At 36.9% G+C, this 23,726-nt stretch overlaps 1 pseudogene; it reads right to left on the bottom strand.

Annotated features, from left to right (window-relative positions):
• Positions 1–19,878: 19,878 nt before the first annotated feature.
• On the bottom strand, positions 19,879–20,732 carry LOC136124202 (voltage-dependent anion-selective channel protein 3 pseudogene; annotated as a pseudogene).
• Between the last annotated feature and the right edge of the window lie 2,994 nt (positions 20,733–23,726).

Raw genomic sequence — 23,726 nt, 5'->3', positions numbered from 1 at the left:
TTCAGTGGGGTGATTGATAGAGCGGCTCAAACGGGTTTCTGAGAGCTGATCACTAAATTTTCATGACTATTGTGAGCCTGTTTTTAAACATCATCCACACTCAAGGTTAAATTAGTTAAATTATTTAAATTTACAACTAAATGAATCATTTTGGAAACAAAGGCAATCAAAGCTCGCCACTGCCTAAACTATTTTGCTATAGTTTTCTATTATCACAACAGACATTTTACAACTATTGTATCTATATGGTGGACACGCAATGCAATGGAGTGCTACTGCACACCTCTTTCCAGCTCCACATTCAGTGATATCACATGACGATGCTAGCTTGAAACCGGTGGGAGTTTTGAAACAAAGGAAATCATTAAGCTAATCACTACAAAACAGAGATTTTTTTTGTCGTTCCCCAGAGAGCTGGTTGCTTAACATTTATCAACAATTAATCTAATTCTAACTGAAATAAGAAGAAAATAAAGATTTTTAAAATATCTAATTGAAATAAGAAAATTAATTTCAGCAAGACAGTGGCATAATTAAACTTTGTTTTGTTTGCTTTTTTATTTTTTATTTTTTTTTTTGGTTTTATGTTTAAGATAACTCTGGCTATTGTGTAGAGAAAAGACAGGAGAAGCAAGGGAGAAAGTTCGTTAGTTAGGAGGTTAGTGGGATTTTATTATAGTCACGTATGCTGGTCTCAATGAAGCAAAGAGAATGAATTAGAAGTAGGACAAATATTGTTGTCAGACTTGAGGAAGAGAGAAAAGGATCCAGGATGACTGTAATATTCTGGCTTGAACAGTGTGTTCCTGATGGTGCAATTTACTATGACCATAAAAACCAGAGGAAGAAGGAGTAACAGAGAGCTGGTGACAGGAGTGAAGGAAGAAAACAGTGCAGTTTTGAACATGCTAAATTTGAGGTGCATTTTAAATATCCAACTCACATAGCCTGGAGCATCATGCCAGGGGGTTAAAGGAACATCAAAAGCCTCGAGAGCCTTGGGACTGCATGAGATCACCAAGGAAAGAGGGTGACAAAAGAGTAAACATCCTACATCAATGTCTTTATGACTCTGACACCTCACATTTCTGCTTTTCACTTGATGTTGACAGAATGTCTTAAAGCATTCCTACTTTTGTAATCCTCCATGGACTAAATAAAGCAAGGCCTAAATGCTGTGCTCTCTGTTTTACTTTGGTGAGTTTTAGCCATATACTAGCTAACTCTCTTCCTTTCAATCCTGGATTATTTCAAAAGTCCTCAGTATTACAAGAATTTTCCCTAATGGGCGTGTAGCTGCAAAGAGAGGTAACTCAGTGATCCAAAGACAAAGTCCACTGACAAATTATGTATAGACAAGAAGAAGAGATAACAAACCACCTTGATGGCAATCATGATGATGATTCTTTTCAGGTTCTCCTTTATAGAATAACCTCTTTAGGATTCCAGAATCATTGTCAACTGTAACTGATTGATTCCCTTGATTCCAGTTGTTCTCTCAGCAAGTGTCCTAGCCTGTGCCAGTTCCTTGGAAAATACATGCATAAAAGCCCAAGCATTAGGCAAACTTCCCTTGCATTAAGACCTAACCATCCCTGCCAGAAGTCAGCAATAATCTGACATATACTACAGACTTCAATTGTACAGAGAACATATTGTAAAATATATATTTCCATATTCTAATATTTGCAAATCTTGAGATATACATCTTTAAATTTTATGACTATCACAGACACAAATGTCCAGATGTTAAGTTTTAAAACAGATCCAAAGCATCATACCTATACCAGAGTCCTCAATGTCTGACCAAGTCATGGAAGCAGCTTGAACATCAGCTAATGAAATTTGCTATTTGAAGCAAATATAGAACTTATTGTTTGCAAAGGTGAACATTTGGAAAGATCTAGCTTTCCTACATATAACCAACCTGTTTGGTTTTGAATGCTAAGTTCTTACTAAAATTCTAAGTCTGTACAATACTACAAAGCTTCAGTAATCAAAACAGTGTTGTGCTGGCACAAACACAGACATATGGATCAATGGAACAGAATAAAGAGCCCAGAAATAAACCCACACACCTACGGTCAACTACTCTTCGACAAAGGAGACAAGAATATACATGGAGAAAAAGACAGTATCTTCAGCAAGTGGTGCCTGGAAAGTTGGACAGCCGCATGTAAATCGATGAAATTAGAACACACCCTCACACCATGCACAAAAATAAACTCAACACGGCTTAAAGACGTAAACGTAAGACATGACACCCGAAAACTCCTAGAAGAGATCATACGCAAAACATTCTCTGACATAAATCATACCAATGTTTTCCTAGGTCAGTCTCCCAAGGCAATAGAAATAAAAACAAAAATAAACAAATGGGACCTAAGCAAACGTACAAGCTTTTGCACACAAAACAAAAAAAAACTACGGAATGGGAGAAAATATTTGCAAACCATGCAAACGACAAGGGCTTAATTTCCAAAATATACAAACAAACAGCTTATACAACTCAACAACAAAAAATCAACCCAATTGAAAAATGGGCAGAAGACCTAGACATTTCTCCAAAGAAGAAATACAGATGACCAATAGGCACATGAAAAGGGCTCAACAGCACTAATTATTAGAGAAATGCAAATCAAAACTACAATGAGGTACCACCTCACACCAGTCAGAATGGCCATCTTTAAAAAGTCTACAAATAACAAACTGGAGAGGATATGGAGAAAAGGGAACCCTCCACTGTCGGTGGGAATGTAAGTTGGTGCAGCCACTATGGAAAATAGTATGGCGGTTACTCAAAAAACTAAAAATAGAATTACTATATGATCCAGCATTCCCACTCCTGAGCATATATCTGGAAAAAACCATAATTCAAAAAGATACATGCACCCCTATGTTCATAGCAGCACTATTTACAATAGCCAAGACATGGAAACAACCTAAATGTCCATCAACAAATGAATGGATAAATAAGATGTGTACATATATACAATGGAATATTACTCAGCCATAAAAAAGAACAAAATAATGTCATTTGCAGCAACATGGATGCAATTAGAGGTTATCATACTAAGTGGGTAAGTCAGAAAGAGGAAGACAAATACCATATGCTATCACTTATCTGTGAAATCTAAAATATTTCACAAGTGAATCTAGCTATGAAACAGAAACAGACTCACTGACATAGAGAACAGAGTTTCCAAGGGGGAGGGGAAGTGGGGAGACATGGACTGGGAGTTTGGGGTTAGTAGATGCGAACTTTTACATATAGAATGGATAAAAAAACAACGTATTGCTGTATAGCACACGGAACTATATTCAATATCCTGAGATAAACCATAATGGAAAAGAATATTCAATAAAATGTGTATATATATCTGAATCACTTTGCTGTACAGCAGAAATCAACAAAACATTGTAAATCAACTATATTTCAATTAAAAAAATAAAATTCTAAGTCTGTAAAATAAAGTCCTTATAAGCTAAGAAGTTAAACCTTAAATCAGTTTTCTAAGCCATATATGCCTATATGGAAATGTGCTATCTACCAACTAATTTTTTTTTATTATTATTTTAGCCAAGAAACAGAGCTAAGCCCAATACTCCCAAATGCATCTACTATATACCATATATATTAGGTATCTCCCAACACTTCATTTTAACAAATGCTGATTTATATGCTAGCATTCCTTTCACTATGCTTTGATTGTGACAATCTTCTGCATTTTGCTAAGATTGTATATACCTGCTTCGATAGCTATTCTTTTCCTTTGAAAATTAAAATCATCAGAAAATTTCCTATATTATTAATTTTTATTTCTTTGTCTTTTCTTTAACTTTTTGGATGCTCATATATCCCAAAATAGCACAACTTAATAAAGTCTATCTTTGTAAATCACCACTTAAATCTCAAAAATAATCATAATTGATTAACTGGGAAAAAGAAAATAAAAGACATTCCAAATACTCAAAGCTTTCAATGACATGCCTTGAGTTTTCAATGAAGTTTGATATAAAAACTGAAAAGAGCTGAATTTTTCTACGTAATGAAATGAAATTTTTTTCTAAGCTTCTGAACTTCCCATCCCTGAAAATAAAGCCTTGGTTAGCATCTGCCAAAGGAGCTTTGGAGGACATTTCTTCACTGGCTGGAGAGAGTCTACTTTTTCATCTCTATTTATCAGTGTACAGATAAGGAAAAACTTAACCAGTTCACTTCTGTATTTCCTTTAATATTTTCTTTGGAAGGGAAAGAGGCAAGAAACCTCATCCTATGAGATCCCATGACCTCATCCTATGGATCCTCATCTCACAGGATCCATAGGATCCTATGAGATCCTATGTACTTAATGGAGATGAACTACAGATTTTGCTCTGAGCTTTCTAGCAGCAAACATGAAAAAGCAGCATAACACAAAGTCTAACATGAGTTATAAGTTCCATAATTCCATGGACCAACCCATTAGATAAAAATAAATTATATGTATATAACTTATTTATATATAATATAAATATATAAATATATAAAATATAAATATATATTGTAAATATATATTTAAATGTATATTGTAAATATAGATCGTAAATATATATATTTTATATATATATATATATATGTATATGCATTCCTGCCTCAAGACACTGAAAATTTTCCCAAGTGTCTTTAATTAGAGACAGAAGTGTAAGTTAAAAAATATTGTACTCAAAATGTCTTTAGAGTAAATATCAAAAAAATTCCAAGGGTTGCTCCTAAAGCAATATTAAGTCTAGAAAGGTAAAGCACTAAGACATTTTCATAATTTGTTAAGAAAAGGTTTGAGTATCAGTTGTTCAAATTTCCAGATTTTATGAAATATTTTAGACAAAAGAAGACCATAAATGTTTAACTGTACTCAGTCTGATTTTTATTCTGCATATTTTAGTGTAAATATAAAGAATCTTTTAATTTGGAGATAATGAAAACTTTCTGTATAATTTGTTCACTTCCCTTAACTTTTCTCTACCCTTGCTTTACCTCTAGTCTATAAAATCAAAGAAAACATTTTTCATTATATTTGTGCTTTATTTACCTGTGCTTTGAGTCCTTGGATATGCAAGAGAATGCAGCAATGAGATTGCTGCATGGAGAATCCAATTCAGTCTTTAAAATATTTGAAACAATTTAAAGAGTAAACAGGAAGAGTCCGTGGCAGTAACATCACATTTCAGTGTTGCTCAGAATGAAGAAAAGCTGGGAGTTCTGCAGAGTCAACAGTCACAACAGAGAAGGAAGCACTGAACCTGAGTTAGTACTAGCTTTAGACTTCTATTATTTAATATTCACTAAAGGTATTCCAAAAATGTCAGGGCCTGCCCTTTAAACTTTTATTGTGCATCTGTGCATTTTCTGCCCTTTTAAAGCCCTGATTCACTAACTTTTTAAGCCAGTGGTGAAAATATTTCTAGTTTCCACTGAGACATATTGGGGGAAAATGGCATTTAATAATAATTAGATGAAGAATATTTCAGTTAGAATCAAAAGGAAGTTCTGGGAACTTTTCTAAAGGAGTGGACACACAATGAGCTGGAGAAGCAGGAAGGCTGGTGGTGTAATTCAGCCTAAGTCTGAAGAGCTGAGAAGCAGGAGCTCCTGTGCTTGGAGGCAGGAGAAGATGGATGACATCCCAGCTCAAGGAAGAAGAGAGGGGATTCACCCTTCCTTTTTTCATGTTTTCTTTTTTCCATTCAGGCCCTCAACAGACTGATGCTACCACCCACATTGGTGAGGGCAGATCTTCTTTATTCAGTCTACTAAATCAAATGGTACTCTCTTCTGGAAATACCCTCACAAACACACCCAGAAATAAAGTATTATCTGGGCATCCCTTAGTCCAGTCAAGCTGACATAAAATTAACCATCACAGGAAGGGCGCATGTAAATTGAAGATGGTTAACTGATGCTTTGACTTTTCTGTGATCCATGGTAAAACTTGGGAAGTTGTGCTATCTTAGATAGTAGGTTGCCTATCAGATTATTAACTACTCTATTCAACTAAAATAAAAATCATTATTGAGTTTTGCAGACCTGAGTAAGCCTCTCAAACAATGGTTATGCCATAATATAAAAAGTGATGAAATTAAACATTTTAGAGCAGTTTTTATAGTGATTTATTTGATTTCTTAGGCCTTTTGTTTTGTGCTCTACTTATTTCTACTTATTTAAATCTCTCCTTTCAGTGATAATAGTTATCTTATTTACTCAGAAACAAAACAAACAAACAAAAAACCCAAGGTAGTAGAAATATTGAAAACCAGAAACTGTATTAGAAATAATAGGAAGGAATATCAAGTACAAGCATAAGCACATATATAATTGTTAAAGATCTATTTTTATCCAACTAATAATTGCTTTCCATGTCAAACTAATACTAAAAAATATAATTTGCGGGCTTCCCTGGTGGCGCAGTGGTTGGGAGTCCGCCTGCCGATGCAGGGGACACGGGTTCAAGCGCCGGTCCGGGAAGATCCCACATGCCGCGGAGCGGCTGGGCCCGTGAGCCATGGCCGCTGAGCCTGCGTGTCCGGAGCCTGTGCTCCGCAACGGGAGAGGCCACAGCAGTGAGAGGCCCGCGTACCGCAGAAAAATAAAATAAAGAAAATAAAAAATAATTTGTGGGAAAAGAGCACAGATAGGTAATATCCATTTAGTAAATAGAATCAATATGGCCTTCCTGTGAGAAATTCTTTAGTTATATGATTTAAAACAAAACTAAACTAAAATGAAATAAATCCAAAATTAAGTAAATTAAAAAAAAAACTGTAAGAGGGAGAAGAGGAGTGTCAATGCTGGTACAGTGTCTTAATTCAGTAGTAGGTAAGCTATAGCACATGGACCAAGGTTGACCCACCACCTCTTTTTGTACAGCTATGGAGCTGCAAATGGCTTTTATATTTTTAATTGGTTTCAAAAATATAAAAAACCTAAATATTTCATGATGTGAAAAATAGATAAAATTAAAATTTCAATGTTCATAAAGCTTTTTTGGAACACAGCCACAGCTCATTCATTTACGTATGGTCCATGGTTTCTAGGCTGCTACAACAGTGGAATTGAGAAGCTGTGATAGAGTGTATGTGTCCCACAAAGCAGGACATATACACTGACTGGGCCTTTGCAGGAGAAATTTGTCTATTCCTATTTTAATTCAGAGACTTGCTAATTATTACCTGTTTGAAGAATATTAATGGGTATGTGTTTATATCACACTAGTAAAGTTATGGTAAAATATTTAATACCTATTATATATAATATGCATGGATATAGTATAACATGGATATAGTATATACTATATAAAAAGTATAGTATAGTATAGTATATTTAGTCCTTACTAATTGTCATGTACTGTGCATATTACATGCCTATCTCATTTAGTTCTCCCAGGCAATATATGCAGTATTTGAGTTATTTCACTTAACCCCTGAAGTAGCCATGCAAGGATGTGCTAGAGTTAAACCCATTTAACAAATGCAAATACTGAAATTCACATAGACTATCTGGTTTCCAGAGTCAAACATCTGGAACTCAAGCCCCATTTAATCTAACTCCAAATTTCATACTCTTATTCACTGCTACAACTTTATGTTTAGTTACATATTTATATAAATTAAAATTTATACACAAATGCTAAGGCATCAAAGTCTAAAGCAATTATGCAGCATATTTATTTTAATTTCAATTTAAATATATCTTTTGCTGTTTCAAGAAAATCTTAAGGACAGCAATAAATAATGTATTTAATGTTGCCAGATAGAGCCTACTACCGCAGACAAAGGCAGTTTCATAGAGGGCCAATATATTTTTCTCTTTTTCTCCTGGAATATTTTCTATCTAAGCAGAGTGAGTAGCCACAGAGAATATCACTCATTCTATGAACTTCCAGGGAATAGTCCTAAAAACACTTGTGAGATAGTAGATGAAAACTGAAGGAGGAAGGGAACTGAGGGAAGAGTAAGCAGAGGAAAATTGGCCATCTGCTTACCAGTCTGAAATTAGTCCAGTTTTTCTCCAGCTAAATTCATACAAATTAGGTTCAAATGATTAAATTGTACCAAGTGGAGATTCATAACCTTCCTAATTCTGTGAATCAGGAATTAATTATTGGTGGGAATATTCATCAAGACTGTCCTGACCCACAAAACGCTCTTCTCCAGCCATTCTTTTAAATATGTTCCTAGGGGGGGAAAACGTCTCATTCTGGATCTTGGGGTGTAACTGACTTAGAATAGAATTAGAATATCTGAAGGGATTCTAATAAAAATTTAACCTGTAAAACCACACATTATTTGAGACTAAAACACTTTGTGACAAATTTACTAAAGTGAATTATGTTTTTAAAGGGAAAAGGGAGACACCAGTTAAAGAAAAAAATAATATTCTATGTATAAATATAAGATGTAAAGTGTCCATTTTTTTCCTTGATGAATGATATTTAACTTAGTACAAAGAAACTAAAATTTAAGAAATTTCCACATATGCCAGTAACCTTATTAGATGTTTCACTTATGCTATTTTGTATAATTCCTACAGCAGCCCTGTGAAACATACATTTTTCTCTCATTTAAAAATTTAAGAAAAGACAAAACAAAAGTAGCTGTTGTAGAGTAAGTCCTTGCTCGTGTTCATTGTTCAGTTCCTTTTCCCCTTATCCATACTGGATAGAGTATTCCTCCTTTCCCCTTGACTTTAGGCGTGGCCATGTAAATTGCTTTGGCAAGTGGAATACTGTATTAGTGAACTGATGATACAGGAGGTTTAAAATATGCTTCAGTTTTTGGCTTTCTCTTTTGTGCTTCTGCCCTTGTCAAGAGAAGTTTTCCCTGGCATCTTAATACCCTTCAGCTGAGCCCACAAGCTGACCCAAAGACCATGGGCAAGAAAAACACTTAATGCTGTATGCCACAGATTTTTATGTAGGAAAATATGACTATGAAAAATTGGTGATGGGATGATACCATAAAACAAAACAAAACACACAAATGGGAAAAACTAAAATATGTGCTGTTTTATTTGGAATTAGGTGGGAGGCAGCAAAGAGACTCTCTTACGGGAAGCTGGAAGAATGAGCCCTGTAATAGTGGCAAGACTTTCGGTAAAATTTTAGTTACAGTTATTTAAAAGAGAGAAAATAAAATTTTGAGGCAAAATGTTGAATGTATGAGTTACTTGCTTAAGATACTACAAGAAAGTGATGAGCTCATTAAAGAACAAAATAAAACAAAAACTAGCCAGTTGGCAAGCGAAACTTAAGAATAGAGAGCTCAAAGACTGCATGGCTGGAGAAAGGAACTCTCGGTCTTCAAATCAAAGGTGTATCCTAACCAAGATGGCCGTAATCTTCTCCTCAGCTTCACTAACCTTTAGGGAGCTTTCTTTCCATGGTAGGTCCCCTGCCTCCCTTATTTTAGGGCGTTTACTTCAGAAAACTTTCTATTGTAAACTCTTTCTCTGCCCTTTTGAGAGGTAAATATTCTCCCAGCCTCTTGCCAGTTTTACAATACAAAAAGGTTTTTCTTATGTAAAGCAATTATACTCCAATAAAGATGTTAAAATAAATAATTCATTTTTAAAAATAGAATTTTCTCTACCTAAATTATGGTGAACCATGGAAGGAACTTAAATAAGTCCATTACATTTTTTTAAAAAGTTATTATGAAGATAATATATATTTGATTTTATTCAGTAAATGTCTACCTAAAGACACCATTAGATTGAATTTTTGTAAGCCTAATAAAAATGTAAATCCATTAAAAAAAAAAAGACCTGGGAGCCACCCCTTTGAAATACAGTCATCAAGGATGAGAGTGCCCCTACCTCCCAGTCCCAGTGGAAAGGTAGGATAGTGTCTTCAAGGGGCATCAGTTAGCAAACACAGATGGCCTAATCATAGAGAAAAACATCTGCAAACTCAGGAACAACGCAATGTGATGGCACATCCCACTGACCAATCTCCTTCCTTAATGTCCTCTAGTCCTCTTCCACTAGATCACTCACCTCAGCACTTAAAAATACATTCACCTTGAGTTCAGTCTCTTTCCTCTGCGGCAATAATCTTAACTAAGGCTTCCTGTTTTCTTTAACTTTGTCCAGTGTAATCTTTCTTTGACAGTCCATTGAAGAACAGCCTCAGATAAAGGACAACTACTCACTCTGAGCATTACAGTAAGACATGATCTCAGAGCAAAGACTAAATCAAGCCTGTGGCTGTGACATTCTTTGTTAAAACCTCTGAAAGGTGTAAGATACATCTAGTAGATCTTGTAAGCCAACAAGACTCCTAGGAAATGTAGGGTCATAAGCCCATAGAATCCTAATGTATACAAACCTCTAGTAACTAAGGAGAGAGAGAGAGGTATTTTGTAAAACTATTTTAGAGGTGACATTTGGCACATGGATTTGACCGGAATCAAATACATAGAAATTCAGAATGTTTCAAGAGAGTTGTACTAGCAAAGGCACCTCCTGCCTGCACTAAAAGAATATGAGATTTTTGAGATATTAAAAGACATTCAGCAGGAAGCTGACCAAGAAATCTGCTCGATGCCCTTTTCAAAAATGGCCAAGGAGAATGATGCAAAAGAGAAAATGCCAGAGAGTGGAGTCAAGAGCTAGAGAGAACAATCGACTGAACTGAAGCTTAGTCAAGGTACATTTCCTATCCCCAGGGTACAGGATTCTGGCAATATTTGCTCGTTAGGATCTCAGAATTGCTGTAGACTCATAACTTCTATTTGCCTCCTTTTCTTTCCATTTCGAGTTAGGGGTGTTTATTGGGTTATCCTGCCCTTTTCTACCATCACATGTTGGGTGCATGGGATGGGAGGGGTGCAGACAATTTATCTAGCTCTCCAGATCCATAGGCACTGCATCTGGACCTGGTTGAGCCTGATGCCATGTAAAAATGGGACTATGGGGATGTTTTGAAGAGGAATTTCATGTTTTTCACATGGGGAAATGGAGTGAATGGATATTTGTGACCAAAAGGAAGCTGGAGTTGTAGCAGCAATAAAGACACCCCACTCCAATCTCCTGATTATGGGGAGGGTGAATGTGATGCTGGATTATATGCAGATGACTATGAAATGACAAGTGGTCTGTTTGAAATGGGTTGATGACCTTGGGGTGACATCTGTCCCGGTCAGAGGAGCTCAGGGGTATTGAGGAAGTTCCAGTTTTACATATGTATCTCTTAATAGCATCTAAGCTTTAAAAACTTTAACTTTACTCACTAAGTAACAGAATCCTCAAGAGAGATAGAGTATAATGTTAATTATTAATAAATGATTTAAAATATTATTCTACTTGCATGACAACATGTTTTAATTAGGTTGAAATTGCATACTAATTGGTAAATCTAAGTTGAGTAGAGTCTCCTTGGAAGCATACATTTACTTTTACACAGTGTTTTAGATCGTTTTATCTATTTGCATGTTTGAAGGAACTTGTGTTAAAATCTGATCTTAATATTGTACATATGATCACCACAACTGGTTAATACCTGTAAGGGAAAGAGTACCGAATTAGGAATGAGATGTGCTACTTACCACCTCTATGGCCTGGAACATGCATTTAACTTCCCTGAACATCAGTATCATTTTCTATAAAATGGGGCTGATATTAAATGTATTGTAGAGTTAGTGTGAAATTAATTGCTGCTATAGTATATGCATAGTTTCTATTGAACAGTAAGCTCTCAGAGCTTTAATTTCATACCTGTCCCCCTGTGAACACCCACACACAATTTTTCCTCAATGCATAAGAAATTGTTTATCTGACATGAAATACAAAGTTGGAATTTTTAAACGGATCTGTGGGCTTAGGACACAAAATGCTCAACTCCATTCACTCTTAATTTTCAGCCTGTCCTTTTCATAGTGCTGGTCAATCACATCAGAACTAGTTGTTCTATTCTATGGCTACTTCTCTTCTTAATCATGGTGGCTTAGAAGACCAAAATATTAGAAAATCAAATTAATTCAAAACAGCAAGTTATTTGAAAATAAAGAGGCTTTAAATTCAGGAGAATGTTAAGTCATAGAGGATAGAGGTAGGAGCTGATCTGAACTTGTTAAAACCTTACCTACTGGTATGTCTCCAGATCGCTCCCCTTGTGTTTTGTGTAGCCCGTTGCCACACTGGAGATGGTGCGAGGAGGGTAGATGTAAGGCTTAGCTCCTACAGTGATGCCTATAAAATGACCAGTGGTCTGTCTGAAAAGGGTTGATAATCTTGAGGTAGACATCTCTTCTATTGGAGGGGCTTGGGGAACGCAACTACTTTCTGCTTTTACATCCTCTATCCTGTGCAGGGCCTGCTCTGCTGCCCTGCCCTCTCAATCTGTTGCTCACTACATCTGAGCCTATCTCATTGGAGTATGAGGTTAGATAGGTTTAGATTCAAATCCCAGAACCACTATTCAAATAATCATATAATCTTGTATAAATTTCCTAAAATATTAGAACCTCCCTTCCTTAACTATTAAAGAATTTTTTTTTAAAAATCCAGCTCATAAAATCCACACCTCTTCTCAGATGAAATGAAACAACATGTGTCTGTGATGTAGCATGACAACCTTTAGTTGCCATTCAATAGAAAATAGCTAAATCAGCTTTTATAGCCTCACCTCTTTAAAAAAAAGTCACATATAAACCTGAGGCAAACAATATGTTGAAGGTCCATGTGAAAATTTTATCAGATATCCTTTGGGATTAAGAAACAGAAGGAAATCAGAAATTGACAAAATTCACATCTGGTTCTACCATGAAAGTAGAACAGATTAACTTCTGAGTTACGGGTACACACAAGGGGATCACTTCTACTGAAAGTGTGGTCCTCAGTATTGATTATTTGGATAACAAAGTGAGTTTCATCAGTCTGTTTTAAAATCCTAATATAATTTGTTTGAAAGTGTTTTAAAAGCATTTATTTCTGGTGACATTCTAGCTAGAAATAGATAAGATGCCTTTATAAAAAGGTATTCTGTATTAGAGAGCAAATATATCGGCACTAACCTCTTGAGTTAGAACTGAAAAAAGGTACACAGATAGTTACCATAACCATTGCATTTTAAATGGTCCAGAAATGTATGGTAAGTAGAAGCTTGTAGTAAATGTGTATGAGAGAAGAAATGTAAAGACTTGAATTTTGCCCAGAGCACTTACTGAGACTATTTGGGAAAACAGAGGAAGACCTTTTCTGAGCTTACCAAAAAGTTGTCATAAATCCACATTTTTGTACACATATACTCACATACACACACAATACACATTTTGGTTCCAAGGAATTGAAGTATGGTGGTATGTTATAACAAGAAAAAAATTTAAACTAAGATTTTTTTTAATCTCTAATTATTTCCAAGAAAACATTTGAGTCTAGCTTATTAATTAATGTAAATTTATATTAGAGATTGAAGTTTGTCATCTCACATGGAAAGCTGAAAGGGAGAACAGATCATTAGTTTTCTAACAATCAGTGTTCTGTGTTTAATACAGACTGCTAAAGAAAATAAGCAGCAGCTTTGTGGATTATTCAAAGGCCCAAACTTCAGAAGGAGAGTTTTAAAATGTTGTACACTGGAAGTAGAAACAAGGAAATGGACACGCTTAAATCCCCAAGGTCAGCAAGAGATCAGTTATAGGCACCTTTCAACCTAATCAAGACAGGTTATTCAGAGGAATACTCTTTACACTGTGTCAACGATATAAGAGAAAAATATGGATAGAGAAATGTGATGAACAGACTTTATAACTCCAACCACTGTGTTCCTGCCCTTGTATTATCCTCCACCCCCTTGATTGTGAAAGAGACCTGTGACTTGCTTCTATCAACAGAATATGACAAAAGTGATAAGATGTCACTCCCCTGATTAAGTCATGCTATACAAGACCTTATCTTGCCCCCAGCTGCTTTCCTTACTGACTTTGAAGGATCAAGCTTATATGAGCTGTATGGTCACAAGGAAATGAATTCTGCCAGCAACCTGAGTGATCTTGGAAGTTCATCTTTCCCCATCGATCCTCCAAATGAGAACCCAGTCCTGGCTGATATCTTGATTGCAGCCTTGCAGAGGACCCAACTAAGCTGTGCCCAGATACTTCACCCAGAGAATCTTTGAGATAATAAATGCATATTGTTCTAAGTCACCAAGTCTGTGGCGATTTGTTACATAGCATAGAAAACTAATATACGGAAATCCATCAATCTTCACAGAATAGCTTGGTGAAGGTAGAGCTTTCTTTGGAATATTGTTTGGTTTAAGGATAACTAATCCCTTTTCAGGTGCCTTAGTAGTACTGGACTATGCACTATGCGGAGAGGGCTCATTTAATGCCAAGTAACTATATGAAATGAAGCTCAAGCTCCAAATTCAAAAAAATGAAGGCTAAAAGGGGAAACCTATCAGACTGATTATCCAAAGAACTTATGGTTTCACCAACTTATTTTCTGTTGTTTCTTTTCTTTTTTCTTTTTTTTTTTTTTTTTGTGGTACGCGGGCCTCTCACTGTTGTGGCCTCTCCCGTTGCGGAACACAGGCTCCGGACGCGCAGGCTCAGCAGCCATGGCCACGGACTCAGCCGCTCCGTGACATGGGGGATCTTCCCGAACCCGGGCACGAACCCATGTCCCCTGCATCGGCAGGCGGACTCTCAACCACTGCGCCACCAGGGAAGCCCAGTTGTTTCTTTTATTTTTTGTTTTTAATTGTGGTAACATTGGGATAAAATACAGTTTGCCATCTTAACCATTTTTAAGTATACAATGCAGTAGCATTAAGTACAGTACATTCATATTGCTGTGCAGTGTCCAGAACTCTTCATCTTGCAAAACTGAAACACTGTAACTATTAAACAACTCCCCATTCTTCCCTCTGCCCAGCCCCTGGTAACCACCTTTCTACTTTCTGGGTTGGATTTTTGACTACTCTAGGTACCTCATGTAAGTAGAATCACACAGTATTTGTCTTTTGTGATTAACTTATTTTACTAAGCATACTGTCCTCAAGGTTCATCTATGTCGTAGCATGTGACAGGATTTCTTTCTTTTTTAAACCTGAATAATACAGTAACTCCCCTACATATGAACTTTCAAGTCACAAACTTTCAAAGATGCAAACATACCTTTGCATGTCCAATCATATAAAGTAGTTCACGTGTCTGGCATACATTGTCATGTGCGTGCATCCTCTACAAGTGGTTGTGCTTTTGTGTACTTTACTGTACAGTACTGTATGGAGTACAGTATCTTTATTTCGAGCTAGATCTGCAAGAGGACGACTTCATTGAACTCCTTGCTGTGCAACACAAGGAGCTTACTAATGAAGACCTGATGGAAATGGAGCCCCAGAGAAAGTATGAAGAGAGACAAGAGGAAGAAGTAACTGAAGAGCTGAAGAGATTCACGATGCAGGAAATGGCAAGGGGATTTTCTTTATTTGAGGAGGCATAGGATCTGAATGTAGAATGGTACACGAAGGTTGCAGTAGCCGTTCAGTATGCAATCCAGTGCTACCGCATCATCTATGATGAGAAAAAAAGAGCAACTACCCAGACATCACTGGATCATTTTTCCAAGAGCATAGAGAGAATTGAACCTAGCAAGGAACCAGAACCTGTGCTGTCAACATTAGGTGTGAATGAAACTAGAGCTTGCCCTCCATCTCCTACTGCTGGTGATCCTTCAGCTCTACCATCTCCCACCTCCTCTCCCTCCTCCAGTCAGTAACTCTTCTTGCCTGTTCACTTGATGCCAGCCCCTGTATGCCAGCTGTTGTACTGTACACTGTACTTTTCAAGGTACAGTACTGTAAGATTAAAAATGTTTCCTTTATTTTTTGTGTTTGTTTTTTATGTATTATTTGTGTGAAAAGTATTATAAACTTATTACAGTACAGTACCCTATAGCCAATTGTGTTAGTTGGGTACCTAGGCTAACTCTGTTGGACTTAAAAACAAGTTAGACTTACGAACTCACTCTCAGAAGGAACTCGTTCATATGTAGGGGACTTACTGTATTCTATTATTTGTATTTACCATGTTTTGTTTATCCATTCATCCATTGCTGGACAATTAGGTTGTTTCCAACTTTGGGCTATTGTGACTAATTCTGCAGTGACTATATAAGTGTACAAATATTTCTTCAAGACTCTTCTTTCAATTATTTTGTGTACATACCGAAAAGTGGGATTGCTGGATCATATGGTAATTCTATTTTTAATTTTTGAGAAACTGCTGTACTGTTTTCCATAGTAGATGTACCATTTAACATTCTCACCAACAGTGTACAAGGCTTCAAGTTTCTTCATATCCTCACCATTTTTTATTTTCTGTTTTTTGATGGTAGCCATCCTTACGGATATGAGGTGGTATCTCATTGTGGTGCTGATTTCCATTTCCCTAATGGTTAGTGATATTAAGCATCTTTCCCTGTGTTTTTTGGCCATTTGTATATCTTCTTTGGAGAAATGTCTATTAAAGTCTTTTGCTTCTTTTTTTTAATATATTCCAAATATGATCGGTTTATTTTATTTTACTCTGATGCAAAACCAAAGATTCCATGACCACAAAGAGACCTATATAATACAAGGTCATGAAAAAGTGGTGTGGGATATGCAGGACGTGATGAACAACTGGAGAGTCGGGCCATCTCCTTTGTAACACGACACTACACCATCGCTGAGCAACACATGGAAAATAACACTGTGGAACTGAACTGAAATGTGGCACGAATGTGACAACTTCCGGGCATGCCTTCAAGCACACCTCCCTTAGGATGGACTCGATATCTAGACTTCAGTGTGGGGAGGATTACAACTATTTGGAAGAATAAAAAGTTCACACTTCTGCAATTTCACAGAAGAATTTTAAGGCCAAAACATAGTGGGTTCATTTCTCTTCACCTCCAGGGACAAAGCTGATGCTTTACTCAAAACCACGTTAAGAAGAATTACAATCCTGCAGCCTGTGGAACAAAAAACACATTCACAGAAATATAGACAAGATGAAAAGGCAGAGGGCTATGTACCAGATGAAGGAACAAGATAAAACCCCAGAAAAACAACTAAATGAAATGGAGATAGGAAATCTTGCAGAAAAAAGAATTCAGGATAATGATAGTGAAGATGATCCAAGACTTCGGAAAACGAATGGAGGCAAAGATCAAGAAGATGCAAGAAATGTTTAACAGAGGCCTAGAAGAATTAAAGAACAAACAAACAGAGATGAGCAATATAATAACTGAAATGAAAAACACAGTAGAAAGAATCAATAGCAGAATAACTGAGGCAGAAGAACGGATAAGTGGCCTGGAAGACAGAATGGTGTAATTCACTGCTGCAGAACAGACTAAAGAAAAAAGAATGAAAAGAAATGAAGACAGCCTAAGAGACCTCTGGGACATTAAACACAACAACATTCACATTATAGGGGTCCCAGAAGGAGAAGAGAGAGAGAAAGGACCTGAGAAAATATTTGAAGAGATTATAGTTGAAAACTTCCCTAACATGAGAAAGGAAATAGACACCCAAGTCCAGGAAGTGCAGAGACAAACCCGCAGCAAACATCATACTCAATGGTGAAAAACTGAAAGCATTTCCTCTAAGATCAGGAACAAGACAAGGTTGCCCACTCTCACCACTATTATTCAACATAGTTTTGGAAGTCCTAGCCAGGGCATTCAGAGAAGAAAAAGAAATAAAAGGAATACAAATTGGAAAAGAAGAAGTACAACCGTCACTGTCTGCAGATGACATGATACTATACATAGAGAATCCTAAAGATGCCACCAGAAAACTACTAGAGGTAATCAATCAATTTGGTAAAGTTGCAGGATACAAAATTAATGCACAGAAATCTCTTGCATTCCTATACACTAATGATGAAAAATCTGAAAGAGAAATTAAGGAAACACTCCCATCTGCCATTGCAACAAAAAGAATAAAATACCTAGGAATAAACCTACCTAGGGAGACAAAAGACCTGTATGCAGAAAAGTATAAGATACTGATGAAAGAAATTAAAGATGATACCAACAGATGGAGAGATATACCATGTTCTTGGGTTTGAAGAATCAATATTGTGAAAATGACTATACTACCCAAAGCAATCTACAGATTCAATGCAATCCTTATCAAATTACCAATGGCATTTTTTTACAGAACAAGAACAAAAAATATTAAAATTTGTATGGAGACACAAAAGACCCTGAACAGCCAAAGCAGTCTTGAGGGAAAAAAACGGAGCTGGAGGAATCAGACTCCCTGACTTCAGACTATACTACAAAGCTACAGTAATCCATACAATATGGTACTGGCACAAAAATAGAAATATACATCAATGGAACAGGATAGAAAGCCCAGAGATAAACCCATGCACCTATGGTCAACTAATCTATGACAAAGGATGCACGGATATATAGTGGAGAAAAGACATCCTCTTCAATAAGTGGTGCTGGAAAAATGGGACAGCTACATGTAAAAGAATGAAATTAGAACACTCCCTAACACCATACACAAAAATAAACTTAAAATGGATTAGAGACCTAAATGTAAGACTAAGCGGTATAAAACTCTTAGAGGAAAACATAGGAAGAATACTCTTTGACATAAATCACAGCAAGATCTTTTTTGATTCACCTCCTAGAGTAATGGAAATAAAAATAAACAAATGTGACCTAATGAAACTTAAAAGCTTTTGCACAGCAAAGGAAACCATAAACAAGACGAAAAGACAACCCTCAGGATGGGAGAAAATATTTGCAAATGAATCATCATACAAAGGATTAATCTCCAAAATATATAAACAGCTCATGTAGCTCAATATTAAAAAAACAAACAACCCAATCCAAAAATGGGCAGAAGACCTAAATAGACATTTCTCCAAAGAAGACATACAGATGGCCAAGAAAGCACATGAAAAGCTTCTCAACATCACTAATTATTAGAGAAATGCAAATCAAAACTACAGTGAGGTATCAACTCACACCAGTTAGAATGGGCATCATCAGAAAATCTACAGACAACAAATGCTGGAGAGGGTGCGGAGAAAAGGGAACCCTCTTGCACTGTTGGTGAGAATGTAAATTGATACAGCCACTATGGAGAACAGTATGGAGATTCCTTAAGGAACTAAAAATAGAATTACCATATGACCCAGCAATCCCGCTCCTGGGCATATACCCAGAAAAAACCATAATTAAAAAAGACACATTCACCCCAATGTTCATTGCAGCACTACTTACAATAGCCAGGTCATGGAAGCAACCTAAATGCCCTTCAACAGATGAATGGATAAAGAAGATGTGCTACATATATACAATGGAATATTACTCAGCCATATAAAGCAATGAAATTGGGTCATTTGTAGAGATGTGAATGCATCTAGAGAATGTCATACAGAGTGAAGTAAGTCAGAAAGAGAAAAACAAATATCGTATATTAACGCATATATGTGGAACCTAGAAAAATAGTACAGATGAACAGGTTTGCAGGGCAGAAATTGAGACACAGATGTAGAGAACGTATGGACACCAAGGGGGGGAAGCGGCGGGCGTTGGGGGTTGTGGTGTGATGAATTGAGAGATTGGGATTGACATGTATACACTGATGTGTATAAAATGGATGACTAATAAGAAAAAAAAATAAAAAATAAACATACACAGGTTATTTGTGAGTAAAAAAAAAAAAACCAAACAATTATGAGGTCTCTTTGAACTCCAGAATTCACGGACACCTCTTATAGCAATGGATCATGATTGTTTACTAATAAAGTTCACTTGATATGGACATGCAGAAATTAAAAAAAAAAAATTACTCTGAGGGTGTAAAAAAACAAAACCAAACCACATTAAGCTTCTAGTTCAGATCCCAGCCTGACCTTGTGCCCTCCTGCATTGAAGGTCTTTCCATGGATTAGAGCTGACAGGGTCAGTTTCACTCCTGCTTGAAGGGGCTGAGTATAACGCAGCCAATCAGGCTGGCATTATTCACTTTAGCCGATAGAGAAGTTCTACAATCCAGCTTGTACTTAGCAGCGATGCTGAAACGTGTGTTGTTACTGCCGGTGGTCCACGAGAGGTTTATTGATGTTTCAATCTTCTCATTCACCTTCTGGTAGATCTACCTTCCAAATTCAGTGCCATTGTCCACATGAGTGTGCAGCTGGAAGTCTGTGGCCTTGTAACCCAGGGCGAAATTATTGTGCCAGTTTGGATTTGGCTGTGTCAAAACTCATCTGATAACCAGCAAGCCAACCTTCAAAGGCCAACACAGCCCAGCCATAGATGGTTGGTCCAGAAAAACTGATACCAACATTACTGCCAAGACTGAAAGAATCCCGTTTACAGGAGGCCTTCAATTTCCCACTCTTCTTTCCTGTGTTCCCTACAAATATGGTATCAAGAGTGAGTTTTGACCCTTCAGCCAACTTATTCTATTCTCCAAAGACATTTCTGTCCCAAGAGTACTGTCTGTGTTCCACTTTTGGGTGAAGGTCAGTCCATAGTTACAAATCTTGTATTTGGTCTCTAGGTTGCCTGATGCTTTCCCTGTATCATTGTAAGCATGACCAGAAGTAGAAAATTCCACTCCACTACATGACTTGGTTCTCAGATCTATTTTGACCATGCCAAATCCATATCCTTTGTTGAAGACATCCTTGGCAGCCTTTCCCAGGTCATAGTAAGTTGGTGTGTTACACATATCTCCGACGGCAGGGCCTGTCCGCTCAGCCAGGAGAGTCCATCCACTCCACTAGAGCACCGCTTAAGGTCTTCTTCAGGCCAACGCCGTCCGCGCCTGTGCAGCCCCACACCCGCGGTGTCTGTGCGCTGCGAGCCCCACGCTGCGGCTGTGCCTGAGTGTTGCACCGGGGTCGCGCACCACACACGAGAGCCGGACTAACACCCCCAACTGTCCGAGTGCACGCGTGCGCGGCAGGGCCCGGCCTTTGGCTTCTTTCTTATTTTTGTTGTTGTTGAGTGGTAGGAGTTTTAAAAATATATATTCTGAACATTAACCCCTTATCAGATATATGATTTATAAATATTGTTTCCCATTCCATAAGTTGCTTTTTCACTCTGTTGATTGTGTCCTTTGATGCACAATTTATCTATTCTTCTTTTGTTTCCTGCTCTCTCTTTTTTTTAAATCACACAAGTATTCCCCAGTGCTCTAATCCAAGATTCAAAGAGAATGATCATCATCACACAATGAGATGGAATGGAATAGATTCATCAGATGCAGTCACAAGTCCCAGTCTTTCTACCTTTTAGGGATACTTGTCTAACTTTTTTAGTAAAAGCACTGCTTAAACCCTGTCAAATCTCCGTGAAGGAGATGGGCTTGAATGTATAGTTCTCTACATCCTGCTTATTGGGCTTACCTATAGCTAGAGTTGGGCTATGGGAGCATCTGAGCTCTCTCTTTGGGCCCACCAGACAAAACAAAAAACAAAAGAAAGAAAACCAAAGCAAACAAAAATACTTCCGAAGTATAAAAGACCATGTGTCCAATTTTAAGGATAGATATCGACTATAGCATGGGGAGGCAGTGTACAACGTGGTGGATAATTTTACTGGTGAGGACTGTATCCAAAACAACTGAGTGTTCAGGAAAAAATTTACTAAATATTTCATCTCAGAATTGCTATGATAATTTGGCATATAACTGTAACTACCTCTGAACAAGTTGCCCTGTCAGGAATATGGAGGAGGCGAAAGTTTCTCAAAAAATATTTTAAATTAAAACCAATATACTGGAGTGCTAAAATAACAAAACCTCTTTGTGACCTCAAATAATTCTCTCTCTGGACCTGTTCCCTTACCTGTAAAAAATGATGCTAAATAAATGAGTTGTGTTAATCTGTCTTTTAGTTTGATTCAAAATCAGTGAAGGGCTTCCCTGGTGGCGCAGTGCTTGAGAGTCCGCCTGCCGATGCAGGGGACACGGGTTCGTGCCCTGGTCTGGGAGGATCCCACATGCTGCGGAGCGGCTGGGCCCGTGAGCCATGGCCGCCGAGCCTGCGCGTCCGGAGCCTGTGCTCCGCAACGGGAGAGGCCACAACAGTGAGAGGCCCGCGTACCGTAAAAAAAAAAAAAAAAAAAATCAATGAAGTATATGGGAAAAGCAGGGTGCCTACATGATTACATGACTTCATATACCTCAGAATGGGTTTTGTTTTACATATAATTAAAAGCAAATTATAAGCCAAGAAAATAATTACAACATCTTACAGAGTTCATGTGGGTGTGGTCATGTGGTTAAACGTGGATGTGAGGGTACTGCACAAGGTAAGCTCCTTGCAGTGAATTTACTAAGTTTACATTTCCCATACGGCAAGTTTCTTAAGGGTATTTAAGGTTTCAATGCAAGAAGCATGCGTGACATTACTCTGTTAATACTACAGGAAGTCTTTACTTTTGTATAGCTTATTTTGGCTGTAATAAAGTCTGCAACTCACATTTTATATGCAATAAATGTATAGGATCTATTTCTCTCAGGGTCTTTAACAACTATCTTTACTACTGCAGCAAAATATTTTAGTGAAAATGTGTGATTTGCGGGTGCTAAACATGGAGATGAGGTTGGAGGGACACGGTGGGACAAAGTGGCATAATGCGCTGTGAGGATAATAGATGCATTCTTTGGTTTACTGGATGACCATTTCACACCAAGAAGTAAATTAAATTCATGCAGTAATAATTTTTAAGAGCCAGAAATACAGAACTATAGAGAAATGAACCCATGTGAGCTCATTCTTTTAGTCATATTGGCCCACACAAGACTCCTAAACAGTGTGTGTACCAAGCACAGTAAAAGATGATACTGAAACTATTCCTTTTCCTTTTTCCTTTCCTTTTCCTCTAGCTTTTCTTTTCCATTATGAGGTATGCTTAGCTATTCAGCAAACAATTATAGATGACAAACTATTGTACTAGTTATGTCATGAAGAGCTAAGGAATGTTGGCAGAGACATGAATAATGCTCAGAATTTTCACTCAATCTTTAAGTGCAGTATTACTATTAATTCATTCTAGAATTATACAGACATTAGCAAGGTACATAATTATGGTAGTAATTTTCTTTAATATTATAATGTCTTATAAATGTTAGGATTGCTTTTCCAGAAGAGGGAAGATAAAAGTTTCCCTTATTCTGAACTTAATCTTCTGTGAATGAGCTACCCCAATTGCCCTCCCCAAAGTCTACCTATGGAATTGAGCTAGAAAACACCATGTCCTACACAGCAGCAAAAGTTGCTACATCGTTATTTGTCTTTAAAATACCCTTTTTGTAAACAAGAGGAGTTATTCAAGAGATTTGCAGCATATCCTCGGTGAAGACAGGAGAGGAGAAAATACTAGAGGTATATGTATTGTGCTTTGCTTTATATCATAAACAGGTAAATGGAAGGTCAAGCATTTATTATTTTAAACAAATTCAAGTGAGGAGGGATGTTTTATTTTGTAAATAATTATGGCCTTATTTGTTTTAAGTTCAAATTTCCATACATCAAATTTTATTAAATGGCGCACATCTGTATGAGATCTAAATGGAAAACCTGAGAAGAGTTCATGTTTAATGTAGTGATGATTTAATGACTTAATCATTCATTTGTATATTAAATATTAGCCAAATATTTACCTAGACTCTGTTTTGTTCGGAATAGACTAGATCTTACTGCAGGAACAAATA

This window comes from Phocoena phocoena, chromosome 6, assembly GCF_963924675.1.
Source record: "Phocoena phocoena chromosome 6, mPhoPho1.1, whole genome shotgun sequence".
NCBI lineage: Eukaryota > Metazoa > Chordata > Mammalia > Artiodactyla > Phocoenidae > Phocoena > Phocoena phocoena.
Note: the sequence above shows the minus strand (reverse complement) of the source record. Positions and strands in the feature narration are given on the sequence as shown.